The sequence below is a fragment of the Pseudophryne corroboree genome, chromosome 12, assembly GCF_028390025.1.
Source record: "Pseudophryne corroboree isolate aPseCor3 chromosome 12, aPseCor3.hap2, whole genome shotgun sequence".
NCBI lineage: Eukaryota > Metazoa > Chordata > Amphibia > Anura > Myobatrachidae > Pseudophryne > Pseudophryne corroboree.
The window spans coordinates 16,365,862-16,387,011 of record NC_086455.1 but is presented as its reverse complement, the minus strand read 5'-3'; the positions used below and the strand labels follow the sequence as shown (position 1 = coordinate 16,387,011).

The 21,150-nt window shown below is 46.2% G+C and overlaps 1 long non-coding RNA gene across 1 annotated transcript; it reads left to right on the top strand.

Annotated features, from left to right (window-relative positions):
- Window positions 1–8,560: 8,560 nt before the first annotated feature.
- Window positions 8,561–13,554, top strand: LOC134981158 (uncharacterized). Its single transcript, XR_010190520.1, has 3 exons — window positions 8,561–8,677; window positions 10,452–10,531; window positions 13,014–13,554. It is a non-coding gene; the product is annotated as an uncharacterized LOC134981158 (long non-coding RNA).
- Window positions 13,555–21,150: the final 7,596 nt, after the last annotated feature.

Genomic DNA, 21,150 nt, shown 5'->3' with positions numbered 1-21,150 from the left:
ACTCGGTCCTCAGGACCCAAAACAAGTCACGTTTTCCAGGTGGCCTAGCAGGTGCACTCCATTTCTTACTAACACATTTTACGATTCTGTGAGGAAACCTGGGAAACAACTGTTTTGGAATCCTGAGGGCCGAGAAGGAGATCCTGTGCGATATTGGATAGAGTTTTAAATTTCAAAGTACCCCAATAGTAGAAGGCCCAGAAGAGAAGTCTTTTCTAGTCCAAATACCAAGGAATATATAATGAGGTTCAGGACTTTGGGTCCCATCATTATAGTGTTTGTAGTTATTATCGCTGGAAATTACCTCAGAGCAAGTTCAGCCAACCTGGTTCCAGCTGCCGTGGAACTACATGCCCTGTCAGCTGACTTCTAAGTTTGCCTACCATTATTATAGAGGAAAGCAGAGCAAACCTCCATTTTGATGTGAGCTCTGCTTTTGAACATTTTTCGGTTTATATCTCAGACACTATAAGGGACATTTATAAACACTGGTGTTATAGAAATAAGTGTTGTTTCCCATAGCAACTAGCGATGGGCAACACCACATTGACTAGTTATGTCCCCACCATATGTAAAAACCAACCAAACCGTTCTCTGACCGTGTACATGTCTCAGGATCGTCCTAACCTTAGTAGAAGTTGAATATAAACAATGCACTATAGTAGAGTGGGGGGGTGGTGTAGCCTCCGTTTGTGAATAGTTAGTTGTGTGGTGTGGAACTGGGGGGTGGGGGGTGGGGTGCAGCCTCTTGTTAGAGTGCCTCTATCCTCCGCATTGCACTTTTTGGTAATTTAACACATGGACAGTCGTATATACACGTCCCCCTAGTTATTTATTGATATTTCAAGGATATAAAGTGTACCGGTATATCTTGATTGATAGATTTTTACTTGTGTTTGACCAAATGTGATTGATTAATTTTTTTATAATTACAATTTTTTTATTTCTTTTTTTTTTTTGAGATGTCCTGCGCTGCATCGGCCCCTGGGAGAAATAATAAATGACGTAGAACCTTATTGGCAGTTTTCTATTTTAAATATTATATCCCATTTTGGAAAATAAGTTGCTATGGGTAAACTTATAAAATGTGCCCCGGGAACTGACTTATGGTTTATTTACAACATAACCATATTTATTAAAATCCTGCATTGAAGACTTTACTATGGTATGGTGTTATTTTTCTGTCCTTGGCTTTGTCCTCGTTTTGTTGCCTGCAAAGATCTACAACTGATAAGAGGTAGCCATTTTGTGCATCTGGACGATATCTGTGAGAATGTAGCCTATGGGGTAAATGTAACAGCCTGCGTGATGGAGGCGTTGTTGAAGTTTTGGCGAGTCTGTCCCAACGTTTTAAAGGGGCAATTGTTTAAAAGGCAAAACTGGGTTGGTTTTGCCTGTTAAATGATTGCCCCTTTAAAACATAGGGCAGGCTCGCTGGGAGCTGGCTGATGGCTGCTTCGTGCATGCAGTTATATTTACCCATCAGTAAAACTGAGGTACTTCATGACCAATAGTCATCTCTCCTAGTGAAATGGTAGATTGGATTCTCACGACTGTTGCTTAATGCAACAAAATGGCTTCCATATCTGTGCAGGTGAATGGTGTTCTCAGAATGGAGGCAGCCATTTTGTGGCAGAAGCTTCTTAATAAGAATTATGTCACTTGTGAATTGATAGGCTGCATTGTCAGGTCCCAAAATCGCTGCCTCCGTTATGTGTAGGCGACAGATTAATTTTCGCACACTATACAAGCTATTAATTTCATATGTAGGATATATGTAAAGGATTCCATACTGATAAGTTCAGAATGATGATGGACACATCATTATGAAGGTGAATTAGGTCCTAGCGGGCACTGAATCTGCCTATATTTTTAAGATCCCCAGTTCCCCAAGACAATCCCAGGCCTTTTCCAAACACCCCCCCTTTACATTCTTTCCTCTCTCTACCCAGACAGCAGAACACGCGTGTGAGTTATCCTCGTTCTCTTTTATTTTACTTACATTTTATTTTAATATTCTTTCTTTGTGCTGTACGGTGATGCATTATTGTATATTCTAAAAATAAAAAAAGTACACAATTAAAAAAAAATATTGAGTTTGGTTTGAAAACTCTCACTATATTTGTTGTAAAAAAAACAAACAAAAAATGTTTACTATTAAAAAACAAAACAAAAATACACGTTTCTGATGTGGCGTCTGTCTCTCTTTTCCTTTCCAGTAAATAGTCAAGAACCATTCTGTATCTTCCATCTTGGATCATTTACAAAATCAGGCAAATTACCCACGAGTGGGCAGAGCCTGATGCATTGAGTACTTACACGTGGACAGGCTCACCCTGTGTTAACTACGTTGGGGGGAAAAATCCTGACCATACTGCCAAACAAAGTGAAGTTTTAACCAGTTTACAGTACAAGTTATAAAATCAAAATGGCTGATGACCTGGAAACCAAACTACTCTGCCTCCCTACCAAAGTTTCACATAAATGAATGGTGGCTTCTTTCCTAATTCTGCTCCAGGCAGTTGTATATTAATTGACTGTGGGCCTCTTTCGGAGATGTAGGTAAGCCCGGTGGCTTACGCATAGCTCTGATGTTTGAAGATCTCCACTGCTCATGTGAGGGCTCTTTCCGCAACTACGGTCAAAGTGCCCTGCCTGCATGATTGCCTTGCGGCTGTTTGGGGGCAGGGAATGTGCGTCAATGGCCATTGCTCAAAAAAACGGGGTAACGGGGGGGTGTCGGCCCTGTTTTCTGGGAGTGGCAAGGCCAGTGTCTGCATCTTCTGTAGCAGATTGATACCCCTTTCAGACATATGCCCTGGCAAATACACAGCTCCAACCTGGGTCTATCAACCCCGTTTCAACCCGGAACTCGGCTCTAAGAACCCCTTTCATACTACACTGTGGAGTCATGTATTTGCAGAGTTGACCTCACCTGTTGAGACGGTGCAGGGACGGAGTGGTTTGCTAGAGGCAGTTGAGATCGTGCAGTGAGTCTGTACTGAGTAGGTGATGTGCCCGGGGCAGCGGACATTGGATGGTGAATCGGAGCTGGGGAGGCAAAGTGCCTGGGGCAGCGGTAAGTCAGCAATGAATAAGAGTTGGGGAGGGGAGGTGCCTGAGGCAGCGGAGATTGGAAAGTGAGTCAGAGCTGGGAAGGCGAGGTGCCCGGGGCAGCAGAGATGCGGCGGTGAGTCAGTGCTGGGGAGGTGAGGTGCCCAGGCAGCGGAGAGCGGGTGGTGAGGTGCCCAGGGCAGTGGAGAGCAGGCAATGAGTCAGTGCTGGGGAGGCGAGATGCCCAGGCAGCAGAGATGCAGCAAGGAGGCAAGGTGCCCAGGGCAGCGGAATGCAGGTGGTGAGGTGCCCGGGGCAGTGAAGAGCAGGCAATGAGTCGGTGCTGGGCAGGCAAGGTGCCCGGGGCAGCTGAGAGCAGGCGGTGAGTCGGTGCTGGGGAGATGAGGTTCCCAGGGCAGCGGAGAGTGGCTGGTGAGTCGGAGCTAGGGAGGTGAGGTGACCAGGGCAGTGGATGGTGAGGTGCCCGGGGCAGTGGAGAGCAGGCAGTGAGTCGGTGCTTGGGAGGCGAAGTGCCCGGGGCAGCTGAGAGAAGGCAGTGAGTCGGTGCAGAGGAGAGTGGTTAGTGAGTCGGAGCTGGTGAGGTGTCCGGGGCAGAGGAGAGTGGGAGGTTCCTGGGGCAGCGGAGAGTGGTTGGTGAGTCAGAGCTGGGGTGTCGATGTTCGTGTGGCAGCGGAGAGTGATCAGTGAGATGGTGCTGGGAAGGAGAGGTGCCTGGGGCAGCAGAGAGTGGGTGGGGAGCCGGTGCTGGGGAGATAAGGTTCCTGTGGCAGTGGAGAGCAGTTGGTGAGACAGAGCTGGGGAGGTGAGGTGCCGGGGCAGTGGAGAGTGGACGATGCTGTGGAAATAAAGTTCCTGGGGCAGTGTAGTGCCGGCGGAGATGGTTGGTTGAGGTTCTGACAGCAATTGTAGGGATAAAGCCCACCGGAACAGGTGCTACCTGGGTATAAAAACCTGGGTTGCACTGTTCACACATAAGACAGGGCACTGACCCAGGTTGCAAGTCCTGGGAATAACCCTGGTCAATTGTGGGGTCGCAGACCTGTGACTGTCAACCTGAGACAGACATAAGCCGGACCCGGGTTGTCTCGACGCGCCCCGGCAATATTCCTGGTTTTTGCTTATTTCTGAAAGGGTTATTACTGGCCTTGGCTATGGAGATGAGACAGCCATTCTGAGTAGCTTATGGCTCGCTTAGATGGCTGATAACCACGGTGGGGATCTGATGCCGCGCCTTCAGGTGCTGCACTCGGCTCTCCGATGCCAGCAGTGGGTGTCTTTAGTCCTCAAGCGACTCCTGCGGCATTAGAATATTTTCTCATCATTGCTGCCTACAAGCGTCGACAGCTCTTTTCACCAGAGAAAGGGCTTACCTCTCTTTAATAAACAGACCCGTTAGGGCAGCCATTTTGTGGGCTGTGCCAACATTCATCAAAATGTAGCCTGTCCTGTCATAAGCGACCTGTGAAATTGTTAAGGCATGGGATACTTTGTGCATTGAGCCTCACATAAATATTGCTGGTCCTTAGTGAGTAGATAGACAAAATGTCGAATCAGACTACAAAATGGCTGCCCTGTCTTTACTTTGATCATTCAAACATATTCCGTCTTTGCTGCTCTTTTTATTTCCTGTGTTTTCATGCCTCAGTGAGTATAGCGGGAGCTGGAGTCACACAGAGACCTCACCTACAGGAAGCCTGCTAATGGAAATGCTAGAGAGATGGTAAGTGCAAATTATAGGGGAGCTCAATCTTCTATACTCCTCCGTCTAACCTGTAATAACGCTCACTTTGGGGCATGGAGGTCACAAAGGAACTGTTGTAAAACCATTGAGGAGCAAATAAACTAGATGGGAGATATACAGTACTGTATATGTATATAGAGAGAGAGAGAGAACAGGATAGAGGGGCACTCACCAGAAAATTTTGCAGTTAAAAAGACATTTACTTCATACTTAACAGCATGATGTTTCAAGTGATCAATTCATTCATCGACGTTTCGATCCAATCCGGATCGCCATCAGGATGCACAACATATGCAGCAAAAACAGCACATCTCAGCTGCCCAGATTCACTATTATCAAACGGTTCATGCCTGACGGGCCCCCTTAAATACTCCAACCGATTTCAAAAACAGCGCCAATCCTGTGCACCAATCACCACTGGACTACACCAAGATGCTCTATAGGGGACACACTGTTAATCAACGTTGCCACGGGATCTAAGATTTACCCTGGTAACCAAAGGAAGCCCATCTTTCTGCTGCGGGGTACACTGGGCTCCACAGGGAATGACATTGGGGGTGTAGATTAGGATCTTGATCCGAGGCACCAACAGGCTCAAAGCTTTGACCTTCCCAGAATGCCTAGCGCCGCCGCCTCTATAACCCCGCCTCCGTGCACAGGAGCTCAGTTTTGTAGTTGGTGCCATGCAGTAAGCAGGCATACAACAGGGCGCTGCTCCAGCAGCCCAGAGAAGAAGCTTTAAAGAAAAATGAAGACTTCAGGGTCTGCAGCAGAGACACTGACTGTTAGATGTCAGTCAGACATCTCCTGCTGCAGTTCCATCACCTCCCCCAGCGGCGCTGTATACTCCCGCGCCCTGGTTGCCGGGTACTTACAGCGGAGGCTCCGGTTTTCTTCCAGTTAGTCACACGACCACTGTTCTCCTGGATCGCGTGGCCGCACTACAGTGAGGAGGTAAGTGGGTCCCCCTGGTGTGACCCGCTGTAAATCACGATTCCGCGTGGGAGGTGGGCCGCGCGCACTGGCAAGGACACTGGTAGTACAGGGACCCCACTAGACCACCAGGGCACGGGCACAGGTCGGTTTTCTCTCATAAACCGTTTATATAAGCCCACGGTACCCGGTGGTGAAGTCCAGCAGAGGATAAGGCTTTGATCTGTAGCCCCAGCCCCAGGGCGCCATTTAGAGTAAATGTTCCCACCCTGGAGCTGCATATCTCTCCCTCACTCCCTGTCAGCGTTTGGGCGCCATTAGGACAAGCAGAGCTGATCCTGGGACTGTTTGGGCAAATCCTCCCCTGTAAAGTCGCCTGCATGTCAGCGCTGTGCTTTTTACAGGACACTTAAGTATTCTACATGTCTGCTGACAGAGGGGGTAATTGTGAGTTGATCGCAGCAGGATTTTTAGCAGTTGGGCAAAACCATGTGCACTGCAGGGGAGGCAGATATAACGTGCAGAGAGAGTTAGATTTGGGTGGGTTATTTTGTTTCTGTGCAGGGTAAATACTGGCTGCTATATTTTACACTGCAATTTAGATTGCAGATTGAACACAACACACCCAAATCTAATTCTCTCTGCACATGTTATATCTGCCCCCCCTGCAGTGCACATGGTTTTGCCCAACTGCTAAAAAATTTCCTGCTGCGTTCAACTTGGAATTACCCCCCGTGTTAGTTAAGAAAGAGTGCATTTAGTCAGGGCTATATAGTACAAGTACCCTGTGATATGCATCCAGTCTTTACTGTGCATTGTTATATCTATTGAGTGTATAGTACTACTCTGTATTGCTAGTCCAGTGCAGTTTTATTGCATGTCATAATTTCTGCATTGTGCAATGTGACTATGTGTGTGTGCATATAGCTGCTGTGTGACCTCCATTTCGTGTATCTCACTCAGATTGCTATCCCTATATTCTATAACCGGAGGGGGCTAAGTGTGTCAGGTTTATCATTTAATATAGGCAGTTCACAGGATATACTCAGTATGTATTTTTCTCTGTGATATTTAGTCACCATATACCTCTTGAATTCCCTGTTTGTGCTGATACACTGCACAGGGGGTTCTTGTCAGGTATAGTGCTGCTGATATTGTACTGTGTTGCCTTGCATTGAGATTTCGAATATGTCAGCTACAAAGGGCTATGGTGCTGGGGCTGATCCCACATTGCGTGGTGGTGACACTGCATACACATTAGAGGAAAACATAGCAGCTGAGGGTTCAGGTTCTGGGGGATCCTTACCCCCAAGTGGGACTGTAGCAACGGGGGTTCAAAATGACCTACCTTGGGATACCTTTTCCACGCTATTGAATACGCTGGTAACTAGACTATCGCCCCCTACGGGACCTCCTGTGCAGGTATAACCGCTTATGGTTACTGAGCTGGTGGCTTCAGGACCAACTGTTGAGCAGGGGTCGTCCCTTCTGGATCTCCAACTGGGTCCTTCTGACGATGGATGCCAGTCTGAGAGGTTTTGGAGCAACACTCCCTTCAGTGTCGGTGGACCAAGGAGTCTCTCCTCTCAATAAACATTCTGTGCACAGGAAGAGAGGGACAGGGGGCATGCCAGCTGCTCACTGAGCTAGGCATGCCCCCACAGCTGCGAAAATGGGGGCACAGCCTGCAATCGCAGCACCCTCCATGAAGCCATACCCCTACTCACAAGGCCATGCCCCCTAAGGCGCACATCTATATCACTCCTCCCAACTTTCTAAAGTTGGGAGGTATGGGTTTAGCTGTGTAAAGTGGCTAAACCCGATTAAACTACTGGGCGCGATCGGGAAGAGTGCCGTTTGGGCGCCCAAACAGATCACTTTTCACACATTTTAGCTCGCCACCCCCGGTGGGTGCGAGCAGAAATGTACACACTGGCAGCTGATCGTGCCCGAATGGAGTTACATTCGAATATCTCCATTGGGCGCCATCTAGTGGCTGCCGGCATCTAAAAGATCTGAATTCCACCCTATATCACCCTTTGCGTGTCCATCCCACCTCCAGTTGCAGGTAAGTGTCAGAGTCACACAGATCTGCATAGGTGCATAAGCGTGAGGCCTCTGTGGGTATGTGTGGAGCTATGTTGTGCATGGACGCTACTGGCGTAGCACTCTCCCCGCACCACCCTTGTAGTGTCCGCTAATAACCTAGATTATTCCTTCGCCAGAATCACGAGGTGCACTTCTTAAATCCAGCTACTTGAAGTTGGGTTCCGGGTGATAGGCCGCGACAGTCAGTAGGTGAACCCTATATGGTCGACAGGTGAAAAGAGTCGACAGTGCTTAAAGTCAACAGGTTGAAATGGTCGACGTGACAATGGTACAATGGTCAACACAAGTTGTTGTTTTTTTCTTTTTCATCGTTTACTATCCATTTCAACTACGACTGGGAATAGTAACCTTGCCTGAAGCGTGGCAAGCGAAGCCCACAAGGGAAAACATTCCACTAGTTTGGCTTACAACATACAAAATGGCATAAAAACTTGTGTCAACCTTTTTTGTGTCGACCACTTCCATGTTGACTTTTTGCTTGTGTCGACCCTGTGTGGTGTCTACCTTTTTCATGTTGACCTACTGACCCTGTCGATTTTTTGACCGAGTCAACATACTGTGTGTCGACCATATGGGATTGACCTGTTGGCTGTCGACCTATTGCTGATTGAACCAATGAACCACACCCCTTTAGGTTACAAATAACGTACAGAGTAGTAGAAAATTCTATTTTAACTTTTACAATCTCCTCTTCAAAGGGTTCCAGTGTAAATGACACGAACTGTCTCCTCAGTAAGAAGAAAACACTTGTAGTACAAACTGGATCCGTGGAATCGGGAGGCCGTAATGGTTCACTTGCTGTAGATGACGGTGTAACAGGTAATTGCATTTTACAGCTGAACGCCCAAAAACCTTGATACTGATAGACCAGGGGAAAGGTGCGCTTCTGCCGCTGTCATCGGCATACAGATACGCTAAAAAAAAACTGGTGCATGGGGAAAATGTGCCATAACCCATAGCAACCAACTGTCTGTATCATTTATTTACTTATCGGTAGTTCCAGGAACACTAAGCTGCTGAGCGGGGTCATGTAAGCATTGAGGGGCGGATGTACAGTTGGAGACAGAGCGGCCAAGATTTCAGGCGGGCCCGGGTGCTGGGGTGTGTGGCATCTATCAGTGCAGGGAGGGGACTCGTGAGTTGCCCAGCTGCTCAGGGAAAGCTGGGCACGCTCCCAATATTATGAAAACAGTGGTTGCGGCGCTAGGCCCCACCCCTCCATTTGAGTCCCCGCCCACTACTCCTGAGACCACGCCCCCTATCTCGCAGGCCTCAGGCACGGCAGGTCCCGGGTTACATTCAACTAAAGTTAGAAGGTATGATTTGAGGATAACCATACTTGTGCACAGATGGTGTAATCAAATTGACTGAGGTACTAATTAAGTCACCTGTACTTAAGCATGGATACCTTTAAAACCTGGACTGTTAGCATTTCTCCCAACATGATCCTCTCCAGGAGGGACACAGTGCTTACTGTATGTCCTACATATCAATACCCGCTGGTGTTCTCACATTATACCACTAGGGGGAGCTTATTAGGATAACTTGTTTATCAGCTTCCTAGAGATTTAGGGGTCTATTTACTATGCTTTTGATGGAGATAAAGTGTACAGAGATAAATAACCAGCCAATCAGCTCCTAACTGTCACGTTACAGGCTGGGTTTAAAAAATGTCCGTTAGGAGCTGATTGGCTGGTACTTTATCTCCATCCAAGGCTTAGTAAATCAACCCTTTAGAGTCTCTCATTACATCACTTAATGTAGACATTGTTATAAGATGGTTGTATGGATCCAGCCGAAACTGCACCATCCTGAACATAGTAAAATAAGATGGGCAAGCAGAGGAAAATATTGCGTTTTATCTCATACTACAGAGGTTCTCAAACTCGGTCCTCAGGACCCCACACAGTGCATGTTTTGCAGGTAACCCAGCAGGGGCACAGGTGTATTAATTACTCACTGACACATTTTAAAAGGCCCACAGGTGCAGCTAATTATTTCACTTGTGATTCTGTGAGGAGACCTGCAAAACATGCACCGTGTGGGGTCCTGAGGACCGAGTTTGAGAACCTATGTCATACTACATCAAATCATGCTTGCCTACCTGACCCTCTCCATGAGGGAGAAAATGCTCTGTTCCTGGACTTTCCTGGTAATGTATGATTGCCATCACCTGTGGTGAGCTAGGTAATTGATAAGAAAGGTGTTTCACCACAGGTGATGGCAATCATACATTACCAGGAAAGTCCAGGAACAGAGCATTTTCTCCCTCATGGAGAGGGTCAGGTAGGCAAGTATTGTCCAAATCTTTAATGACAAAAGTGTCCAGGATGGCGTTGCTTGCAGCAAGTTTAAATGGGCAGATATTGACCTGCGGTCGGTTGAACTGATCATCTAATTTCCATTCCTGTTTATGATCAGACATCTCTTCAAAATGGAAAACTCTCCTCTCCCCCCAACCAACTTGTCAGAGATTATGTTTCTTTAAAAGTGGGTCTTCTATGACTTTGCATTAACCCGTCTCTCTTTAAATATGTATAGTATTTTCTCTCCTTACAATTCAACAATAAGTAATATTAATGTGTTTTTCCAGGAGACGGAATCTGGTGGGCCTATTCTGTAAAACGGGCTTGGAGCGTCACATTTTTTAACCCATGAAAATCCCCATAGCAAGTAAGATTGTTTATCTAATACATTTATAAGATAAATTAATTCAGTCTTAATGAAAAAGTATTTGTTTGGATAGATATAATTGCAATATTACAATCATTACCCCCTAACTGTTACTGTGGGGTTTGTGTGTTGACAGGTTCTGTCACGAGCGCATGAAGTTAGATAAAACATCCTCTAGATGGCGCTCCCTCCATTCTTTAAAGTTTAATCTAGCAGCTCATGACATGAATGCGTTTTGGGGGTAATTCAGAGTTGATCATAGCAGCAAATTTGTTAGCAGTTGGGCAAAACCATGTGCACTGCAGGGGGGGGGGGGCAGATGTAACGTGCAGAGAGAGTTAGATTTGGGTGGGTTATTTTGTTTCTGTGCAGGGTAAATACTGGCTGCTTTATTTTGACACTACAATTTAGATTTCAGTTTGAACACATCCCACCCAAATCTAACTCTCTCTGCAGTGCCCATCTTCTAATGAATTTGTTGCTACGATCAGGTCTGAATTAGGCCCTTTGTTTGCAACTTTGCATTCATATTTATAATATATGTTTGGCAGATGCTCCTCCGTTTTCTGAAACGCTTCCCGTTGCAGCCACAGTCATGCTGCAGCTTTTGGGGCACTGTGAGCGGCGTTGCAGGACCAGGTCTGTTTGTGCGCAGTGTGGATGCGGTGCATGCGCACATTAAACATCCGAGATTTACGTGAATATCCAGGGGAGACTTTGAGAATGAACACTTATTAAAGTTATGGAACATATAATTAAATATGTGACATATTGCAGCATACAGAAAATGAAAGTTATTTTGGTAACTGGAAAAACAAATCCATTTGTAACACGCATCCCTGGACAAACACAGAGGGAGCGGCAGTGTGTATCTTGCGTGAAATTGCGCTGCTGATGATGAAGAGGATGCGCATCACAACTAACGACAGACTGACTGTGATTGGCCTGATGACACTGATAGGGGCTTTTGTTGCCCTTTATGCATTTAGCTGTGCATTTTAGCACATGATTGGAGGCTTGTTTCTGTTGTATTACTGAGGGTTTTATCAGTTGTATTGATACTTATATGCAAAGGTACATAGGGGGTCATTTTGAGTTGATCGCTCACTATCTGTTTTTAGCAGCCGTGCAAACGCATAGTCGCCGCCCACCGGGGAGTGTATTTTCGCTTTGCAAGTGTGCGAACGCCTGTGCAGCTGAGATCTGCAAAAACATTTTGTGCCGTTTCAGAGTAGCTCTGGACTTACTCAGCCCTTGCGATCACTTCAGTCTTTTTGGTGCCGGAATTGACGTCACACACCGACCCTCCAAACGCCCGGACACTCCTGCGTTTTCCCTACCACTCCCAGAAAACGGTCAGTTGACACCCATAAACGCCTTCTTCCTGTCAATCTTCTTGCGATCGGCTGTGCGTATGGATTATTTGTTAAATCCATAGCTCAGCAACGATCCGCATTGTACCCGTATGACGCACGTGCGCATTGCGGTGCATACGCATGCACAGTAGAGACCTGATCGGAGCGCTGCGAAAATTGGAAGCGTGCGATCAACTCTGAATGACCCCCATAGTTTGCAAGCAAAGCAGATGGTTATAAACACGTGTGGAGGTAGGTGTATGTGATGCATGTGTGTTATACACTGGGTCCATATGGAATGCTGCCAACCTGTACACATCTTGGTAAATCTAGCACCATCACATCTCCCATAGAAACCTATGAAGGATGCGTCTGCCGGGGGGAATGAGCGATTGCAGCAGTAATCGGAGATATCTGATGCGGTCTCTCCTGCATACATTCAAGGGATTCTTAATATTTGCGTCTAACCCCCCCCGAACACGGATGTCTTCGGGGGAAATAGCCGCAAATATTGGTTGATAAATGGGCCTCTTAGACTGTACATCCTAAATGTGGTCTTCTTCATCTTATTCTGCCTTCTTGCTGTGCTTTTCAGACATGCCTTGCTATCATCAGGGAGTTATTTACGTACCTTGTTCCACGAAACGACACGACTCTGCAGCACTCTCCGCATTGAAAGCTACTGTATGGGAGGGAAACCTCGTTTTATCCCAGGCAACAGCAATTAATATTTCTGCAATATTATCATTATTAGTATTAGGCTCAAGTACACACTACAACCATATTGGCACGATATATTCTGGTTGGCCGCGTTGCCCGGTCAGTCAGAAGATATTGTTAATGATGTCATGCTGTTAAATGCAGCCCGGCGTGTTACATCATCCCATCGTACCACTGCATCGTGCAGGTTGTACGTACATTACGATCATGCTATAGGTATAATAATGCTATATAATAAAGAGTATAATGCCAAGGCCCTGTAGAAGATGCACATTATCCAAAATGGCGCACGCCGTCATTGGGAGTGTTGCTCAGTGGGAGTGATGGGAAAGCTGCAGAATGACCACACTTTATTTATCTGCCATTTTTTCCTTTATAATACATGTTTATCATTAATATTATAATAGGTGTAAGATCGCCGTGTGCAGCTCTGGTTTTCTGACAATTAAGGCCGTATTGGGGACGCGAGCACCAGGAAGGTGAGAGATATCAGTTTACAGAAAACAGTCCCAGGCAAGATTCCCTCCAAAGAGGCCCAGCGAGGCCTAGCTGCCTGAAATACAATCTGACAGGGCCCTCCTACAGAAGAGACTGGTAATTATGGCTTGTCTGGCTAATAAGGATGAGAGCAGAGAGCCTGACAGGTGAGGAGGAAAGCCTGGGAAGAAATGTTTGTGGTTTAAGGGTCTGTCGTGTTGCGGCAGCAGATTCTGCCCACAGCGGGAGTGTGAACAAGGGCCTAAAACAAGCCTGGCTCTGATTGCACCACCATTCAGGCTCAAATCACAAAACAAGGTTGCTTCTGTCCTATTGTGATGTAAAACTTCAGTGTTAAAAGCTGATTAGGGACCGACCTCCTCATCATATTATATCCATGACTAATCCTACAATTTCACCCCCTCCTCCTCTCCGCCTAATGTCGTAGACAACAAAGTGCTATCAAAACCCTACGTGGTGTTTTTCATTTTATTATTTAATTTTTTGTGGTGTTTTTCTTTTTTTTTTTGTCTTATTTCAGGAGCCCGGGCTCATTACTCTAAACAGCTGGGTCACACCTTCTTCTCACGCCCGCTGAGGGGCGAGAGTGTCAGGCCGTGGGTTTCCCAACAAAGATGAGGGATAAAACATCCCTTCAGGCTGACACAAGACACAAATACATTCCCAAGGTCTGGTTCACTACGACCTATCTCTGCTGCACATATAAAAGCCTCTTCTTTTTTTTGTAAATTAAATTTAACCCAGGTATTCATGTAGCTGGAAGATTCTCTTCCATTATTCAGAGCCTTTCACCTTATGCCCTAAGCACATGCAGATTTGCCATATGCGGCCAGTGTTTCTCTTTTATTGTGCCAGACTTGTTATATATTATCAATTCCTATATAAAGCAAACAAAATGGCCAACTGGCAGCCATTTTGCTTGTCTGGGAGGATTATTTACTACCAGTTATTTTATATAGCGCACTCATATTCTGCAGCACTCTACAGAGAATGTTTGGCCATTTGCATCAGTCCCTGGAGCTTACAATCTATATTCTCTACCACGTGTAGGGATAGTTTTCTGTCCGTAGCCAATTAATCTACCATTAATGACTCTAGAGTATTAGTTTAGATTTCTATGGCCTCTGTGTGTAGGGATGGGCATCGATCTTCGATGATTCCATATCATTGACTGTTTATGGCCGATTGTGAATACTTTTGCCATCGATGAGGGAGAACCATAGCGTCGACATCCATGAAGCCCCACCCCCAGGTTCTGATTGGTCCATGGGCCAGTCAGTGAAAGAACAGGGGTGACCATCATTTGGGGAAACTGTTGATGGTAATTCATTACATAGTTTGCAACCATCAATGGTATTATACAGTATATAATTTGCCTATACATCCTTCTAGCTACCTATCTTTATCCAGTAGTAAGATTCCAATAGCTGCGAGCTTCTGCCAGGCCCCCGCGCATCTATGCTAACTGCTTACCTCGCTTATTACTGCTCCCAGTCCATAAAGGTGCAAGCAAAGAAAGACCTGGGGTTGACTGATGGTGGGTGTTTCACCATCGATGGCCAGCCACAGATGGTATAGTTGGGGGTTCGCTGGCAGTTATTTTGGAGTTTTCATTATTTCTATATTCATGAGCTTATCAATGTCTCTGTTGTGCGAGGACCTCCTGCAGCGATTGCATTTAGGTGTAGGTAGTATATAGGGGCGCTGGTTCCTATATGTGTAGATGGCTTTCATATGTCTTTTATATGTGCATGTTGTGTTCTTTCACCTGTGTTTTTCTTTTGTTGATTTTTATTTTTGCGGTTTGATTGCCGCTGTGTGTACACTGGTTATGGATCAATGCTACTGGTCGATATTGACATGGTCGACACAGGAAAAAAATCAACACTTGAAATTGACAGGTCGACAAATGAAAAGGTGGACATGACATTTTTAAACTTTTTTGGTGTCGTTTTTTTCTGCGTACCATGACCAGGAACCACAATTAGTGCACCGTGTCCCCTTGCATGGCTCACTTCACTAGGTTACTGTTCCCAATCGTAGTCCTTGTATCAAAAAAAAGTAAAAAACAAATATAAAAAAATAAAAAGTGTGTCGGCCTGTCCCGTGTCAAGAATTTTCACATGTCGACATTTAACATGTGTCGATCATGCCAATGTCAACTAATAGTGGTCGACCTAATCCATGTCGACCTGCCATCCGGATACCGTTTACACGCAGTGTCTAACCGGTGAAAAGCATGGACTCCACACACCTGTGGAAAGGTAACTATTTGCGTTTGTTAGTAATAGTATGTGAGGACCCAGAAGGGATTCACTGTGATATCCCGATGGTCGGGTTCCCGACCATCAGAATCCCGACAGCCCCCCAGAAAGTACCCTAACCCTCCCCTGCCCCCTACCCTAACCCTCCCTTGTGGGTGCCTAACCCTAATCCTCCCTTGTAGGTGCCTATCCCTAACCCTCCCCGGTGGTGCCACTGCCTATCCCTAACCCTCCCCGGTGGTGCCTATCCCTAACTCTCCCCGGTGGTGCCTATCCCTAACTCTCCCCGGTGGTGCCTATCCCTAACCCTCCCGGTTGGTGCCTAACCCTCCCTTCCCCGCTGCCTAAACCTAACTCTCCCCACTCGGTGCCTAACCCTAACCTCCCCTTGAAAGTGCCTAACCCTAACCCCCCTCCCCGGTACTTAACCATACCCTTGCCGTCCCTGCACCTTAACCCCCCTTCTAATGCCTAACCTCCCACCCCCCACGGCAGAACGCGAGCACGTTCCGCTGAAAGAACAATAGGGTATGCTGTGATACAGACCTACGTTGGGATTTTGACGCTAGTCTTATGCCATCATTCAGGGTTCCGGCGTTGGTATTTCAGCCTCCGGGATCCCGTCCGGCGGCGTTTTAACTACATCCCCCCAGAAGACAATGTATCCAATACATTGAAATGTGTTTTATGCTTTAGCAGATGCTTCATCAGTATTCTTAGCACTTATCCATCCAGCACAGGGTGTAGGGAGGGGGTTGTAGGAAAGAAGAGGTGATGGTGAGAAAGGGATGTCCCTACAATAGCCGCAACATAATCTCTTGCACATGTTATTAAACACAATTTATTTTATAATACATTGGGGGTAATTCCAAGTTGATCGCAGCAGGATTTTTGATAGCAATTGGGCAAAACCATGTGCACTGCAGGGGAGGCAGACATAACATGTGCAGAAAGAGTTAGATTTGGGTGGGTTATTTTATTTCTGTGCAGGGTAAATACTGGTTGCTTTATTTTTACACTGCAAATTAGATTGCAGATTGAACACACCACACCCAAATCTAACTCTCTCTGCACATGTTAAATCTGCCCTGCCTGCACTGCAGATGGTTTTGCCCAATTGCTAACTAAATTCCTGCTGCGATCAACTTGGAATTACCCCCATTATGGGGCTAATTAAGGTTGGATCGCAATCCAAACGGAATTATTACGATCGCCCGGCGGGTGCATGCTCCACACTTTCTGCAGGGGGGGGGGGTTCGCAGAAAATGTGATCACCTCTGCCTGTCAATCAAATGGCCATTTCCTGAACGGCTATGAAAGTGTCCAGAGACCTGCAATTTAAATATATGTATTATATGTTGCTATAATGTATTGTGAGACTTGAATTACCAGGTATCTGCCGTTATTATCTATTATCTAATGATTTTATATTGTAAAATAAATTGTCTTTATTACCATTTGCAACAGATTATGTTGTGGCTATTGTTGTGATATCCTTTTCTTTCCTACCCCCTCCCTATACCCTGTGCTGGATGGATAAGTGTGGAGAATACTGCTGAAACATCTTCTAAAGCTTAACACACATTTGTCCAATTAGCTGGGGAAGGAACCCAGTCACTCAGAGCCTGCTGTCCGTCACCTAACCTATCTATAGGATTTGCTCAGATAGTTTCACATCCATTTTGAATACAGTACATTGAATGCCACTGCCTTGTTTCAGTTATTATACTTCCCAAGGTTCGCTGGTGGCTGATGGTGAGTGTTCCACCATCGATGTCCAGCTACTGATGGTGTCATTGTGCTAAGCCCAATAGTGAATCACCGACTGACACTGCACATGTGCAAACCATCAATGGCTCGTCATCCGTTGCTTCTGGCCAGTTGTTGTAAACCATCAACCACTGATAGCCAATGCTAGAACAAACAAGACTTGCTGTACCTGAAATTGGCTCATGTTCTTCAAAATAATTAAATCCAACTGGAATGGATTTTGATTGGCCAGAATGAAAACTGGGGAGGGGAAGGTAGCATATAACTGTAGAACATTGTGATTGTGGAGAGATTAGGCCTGCAGAGGAGCTACAAAAGATATGATTGGGACATTGATTGTACCCCGCTAATTCAAGTCACTGGTCCAGTTTGGAAGTGGGCTTCAACAATATGGCCACTGGTCCAGTTTGGAAGAGGGCTTCAACAATATGGCTACCCGTTCAGCAGCAAGATACCACCCGGAGACTATAATAAAATGTTGGCTGGTAGATATGTGAGTAAAAAGATGTTCAAAGGATGCAAGTGAGTAAAAAGATGTTCAAGGGATCTTCTTTCTCTAAGCCAAGAGCATTCCTTGTATCCCTGCATAATAAAAGGATTATACCAGGGAGGAAGGAGAGGTGCCTGCCAGTTTTCCCACTCACGGTGTGAAGCATATGGTGTGAGCGCTCCCCACTCCCTCTGTGTGTGTGTGTGTGTGTGTGTGTGTGTGTGTGTGTGTGTGTGTGTGTGTGTGTGTGTGTGTAGAATGTTGTACATTAATAAAACACTGGCAAACATAAAAGAGGGAAAGTGTTGATGACATGCGAGGATCATAGAGAATTCTATTGCTGAAAAGCATATGTCTGCTGTGGATGCCAATTAACAGGGCAGAAGATCTGCTTCTATCACTCTTAGGGCCCATTTATCATTAAATATTTGCAGCTTATTCCCCCAAAACACCCATTTTCAGGGGATATCTGCAAATATTTAGCATCACCCCAATGTGTGAAGGAGGGACTGCATCAGATACAGTATCTCCGATACCTACTGCAATTTTGCTGCAGCAGCTGCATTCCCCATAGGTTTCTATGGGGGATACGATGCCGTCAGATTTACCTCCGGAGTTTGGTCCCCGCAACTAACAAGCTCTCAAGATGGCGTTGGCCACTGTAGCCCATGGCAGAATAAGCCGGCAGAGGGTTCCTCTGGTTTCCACCAGTAGGTCACGCATGCAATTACTGTAGTCACTCTGGGCATGTTGCAGGTACAGGCTGCTTCCCAAAATAGTCGGAACTTGCTTCAGAAAAAAATGCTTAATTAGCTATTATAATTATAATAGCGTTGATGACTGCAGTGGTACCTGAGTCTTCTGAATGGGCTTCCCCGTGTTTTTTATGGAATGCTATCACTGCAGGTAGCCTGCCAAGGTACTGAGGGCTTTGGAGAAGCCTTATCTGCGGTGCAACCCCACGCTTAGTCCAAAGCAGCAAGGGTGTTTTCTGCATAGATACATAAGAACTGACTTTGCCCTCTTATATTGCAACATGTTCTGATCATCAAGGTAAATCCTTTCACTGGATTTGCTCCTAGCCAGAGGTGGCTCCTACTTGTGTGGAGGAGTCGGAATGCCGCTGGCCGTGCTGCCTGATCCGGAGGATGAGGGACACACTCTTGCAGCCGTCGTCCGGGTCCCAGGCACCTGCGCAGTGTAGCTGATCGGCGTCAGGACCGGAGCAAGTGCACATGCACATGCAACGAGGGACTGCACATGCGCAAAACACCAGCTTCTGTGTGCTGCATCTGCTGCAGCCCATAGAAGCCGGATAGGGCTGACAATAAGGCAGGAAGTGGCATCCAACTGGAAGCACGCTCTCTGCTAATCGCAGCCCGGTCTGGCAGTCCCAGAGGGAGGAAACACGTCCCAGTGAGACTGCCTGCCCTGTGTGTGACTGGCAGGTAGCACTTCCAATAGTAAGGTTCTACCAGTCACGGTGAAGTCAGTGCTTATCAGAAATCTGATTTCCTAGAGACCCAGTGATTTCCTTCTGTTAATATTGTCCAAGAGACGGGGTTCATTGGTAACATGACATCACTATTCCTTGTAAACTTATGGGAAGGATACAGCGCACTAAATGGCTATTAGGCCCTGGGAAGGTAATGGTTCCACTTTGCCTGCCAGTGCCGCATTCCCGGCCACTTCCCTAATTTCTGTAAATCCTCTGAGTGATCTGCCCTTCTGCTTCCCAACGTGACCTCTTGTCATTCCATGTACATATCTCCGGGCCTTCCTCGCCCCCTGCCAGCGGTCCCACCTATAGGCCAAGCGTCGGCTTTGTTGACACCACCACTCCCCTCCCTGGGCACACTAAAAGAGTTAATCTTATCTAATGCCCGGGCCTGTAAAATAACGCATGCTGTCCGACTCTCGTTTATGTCATCGTTACAGGGATAGATGGAGAAGCAATGGGAATTGTCTAATCACTCTACTCTTTGATGCATCCAAGCCGGGCCACGATGATAGTATGTGAATTGTTAATACATAGATTTGTTGGCGGTGATGAAAGGAAGGATCCAATATCCTATCCTCTTTCTTCATCTTAGCTGTCCTTCCATCTTTTGTTAGTTTACTGCTGAACAGTGGCGCAGCCAGCTTCAAAAGCGACCTGCAGAGATGGGAGAAAAGGCTTTGTACACGGAACGCATGCCTCCCACCTCATGGAAGGGAAGCCCGTGTGAAAGAGAAACTTATAGAGATCATGTCCCAACCCTAATACTGACCTGTTATGTTTAGTAATCGGATTAAAAGCACCTCTGCTCCCCCAGGCCTCCGCTTCTCTCTTCTAATATGCCAGGTCAGGCCCGCACTATCTATGGGCTAATAATGATACCGCCTGGCTTATAGAGAGGTCCCAGCCGTGTACCGCTTCCATGAAGACTTGTCTAGACTTCTTCTGACACATTCCTTTATTTTAGAATATGTAGGATATTACATATGTATAAGGGAGGCGGGGGTGCGGGAAATGAGAGATAAAAGACCTTTATTATTAACTACAGGTTCTGCAAAACTATACAAAAAAAGCTAAAAATGATTTATGAAATTCTTCTACTTCTGTGGTCCTCATGTGTTGTACAGTCATATACACAGTCATATACTCACTCGTGTTGTACAGTCATATACACAGTCATATACTCACTCGTGTTGTACAGTCATATACACAGTCATAAACTCACTCATGTTGTACAGTCATATACATATGCATACTATGGGCACATATCGTCCTTGCTGATACGAAAAAGCACAGACCATATTAAATATACTTACACTTATTTAATGTCCACTTTTCTAATTAAAACCACTGCACACTTTTATATGGACTCGTTTTTTTCTTAATGACGATAGCCTGGAGGGGACTTATCTGTTTGTCTTTAATACCATGCAGTTGTGCTGTAACCCATAGCAACTGGTAAAACTTTTTTTTTTTTCTTTTTTTTTTATCTGTCAAATCCAAGTTAATGAAAGATAAATAAATTGTATTCTCTATGGCAGTAGTTCCCAAATTTGGATCTTCAGGCGCCTTAAAGCTGGGTACACACTTGACGATATGTCGCCCGATCTTGTGGATCGGAGCGATATATCGGATGCATCGTCTAGTGCAGTGGTTCTCAAACTCGGTCCTCAGGACCCCACACAGTGCATGTTTTGCAGGTAACCCAGCAAGTGCACATGTGTATTAATTACTCACTGACATATTTTAAAAGGTCCACAGGTGGAGCTAATTATGTCACTTGTGATTCTGTGAGGAGACCTGCAAAACATGCACCGTGTGGGGTCCTGAGGACCGAGTTTGAGAACCTGTGGTCTAGTGTGTACCCATGATATGCACACTTCCTGCAACAGGGCCGACGGGGGATGCCGCTAGCGATAACATGCTGCAGAATGCCTATCGGACCTGGCATCGGCAAGTATGGATGCACTTGCCGCATGCCAAGTCCCATCGGCAGCGGCGTTTGGCTGTATGTACATCGCTAA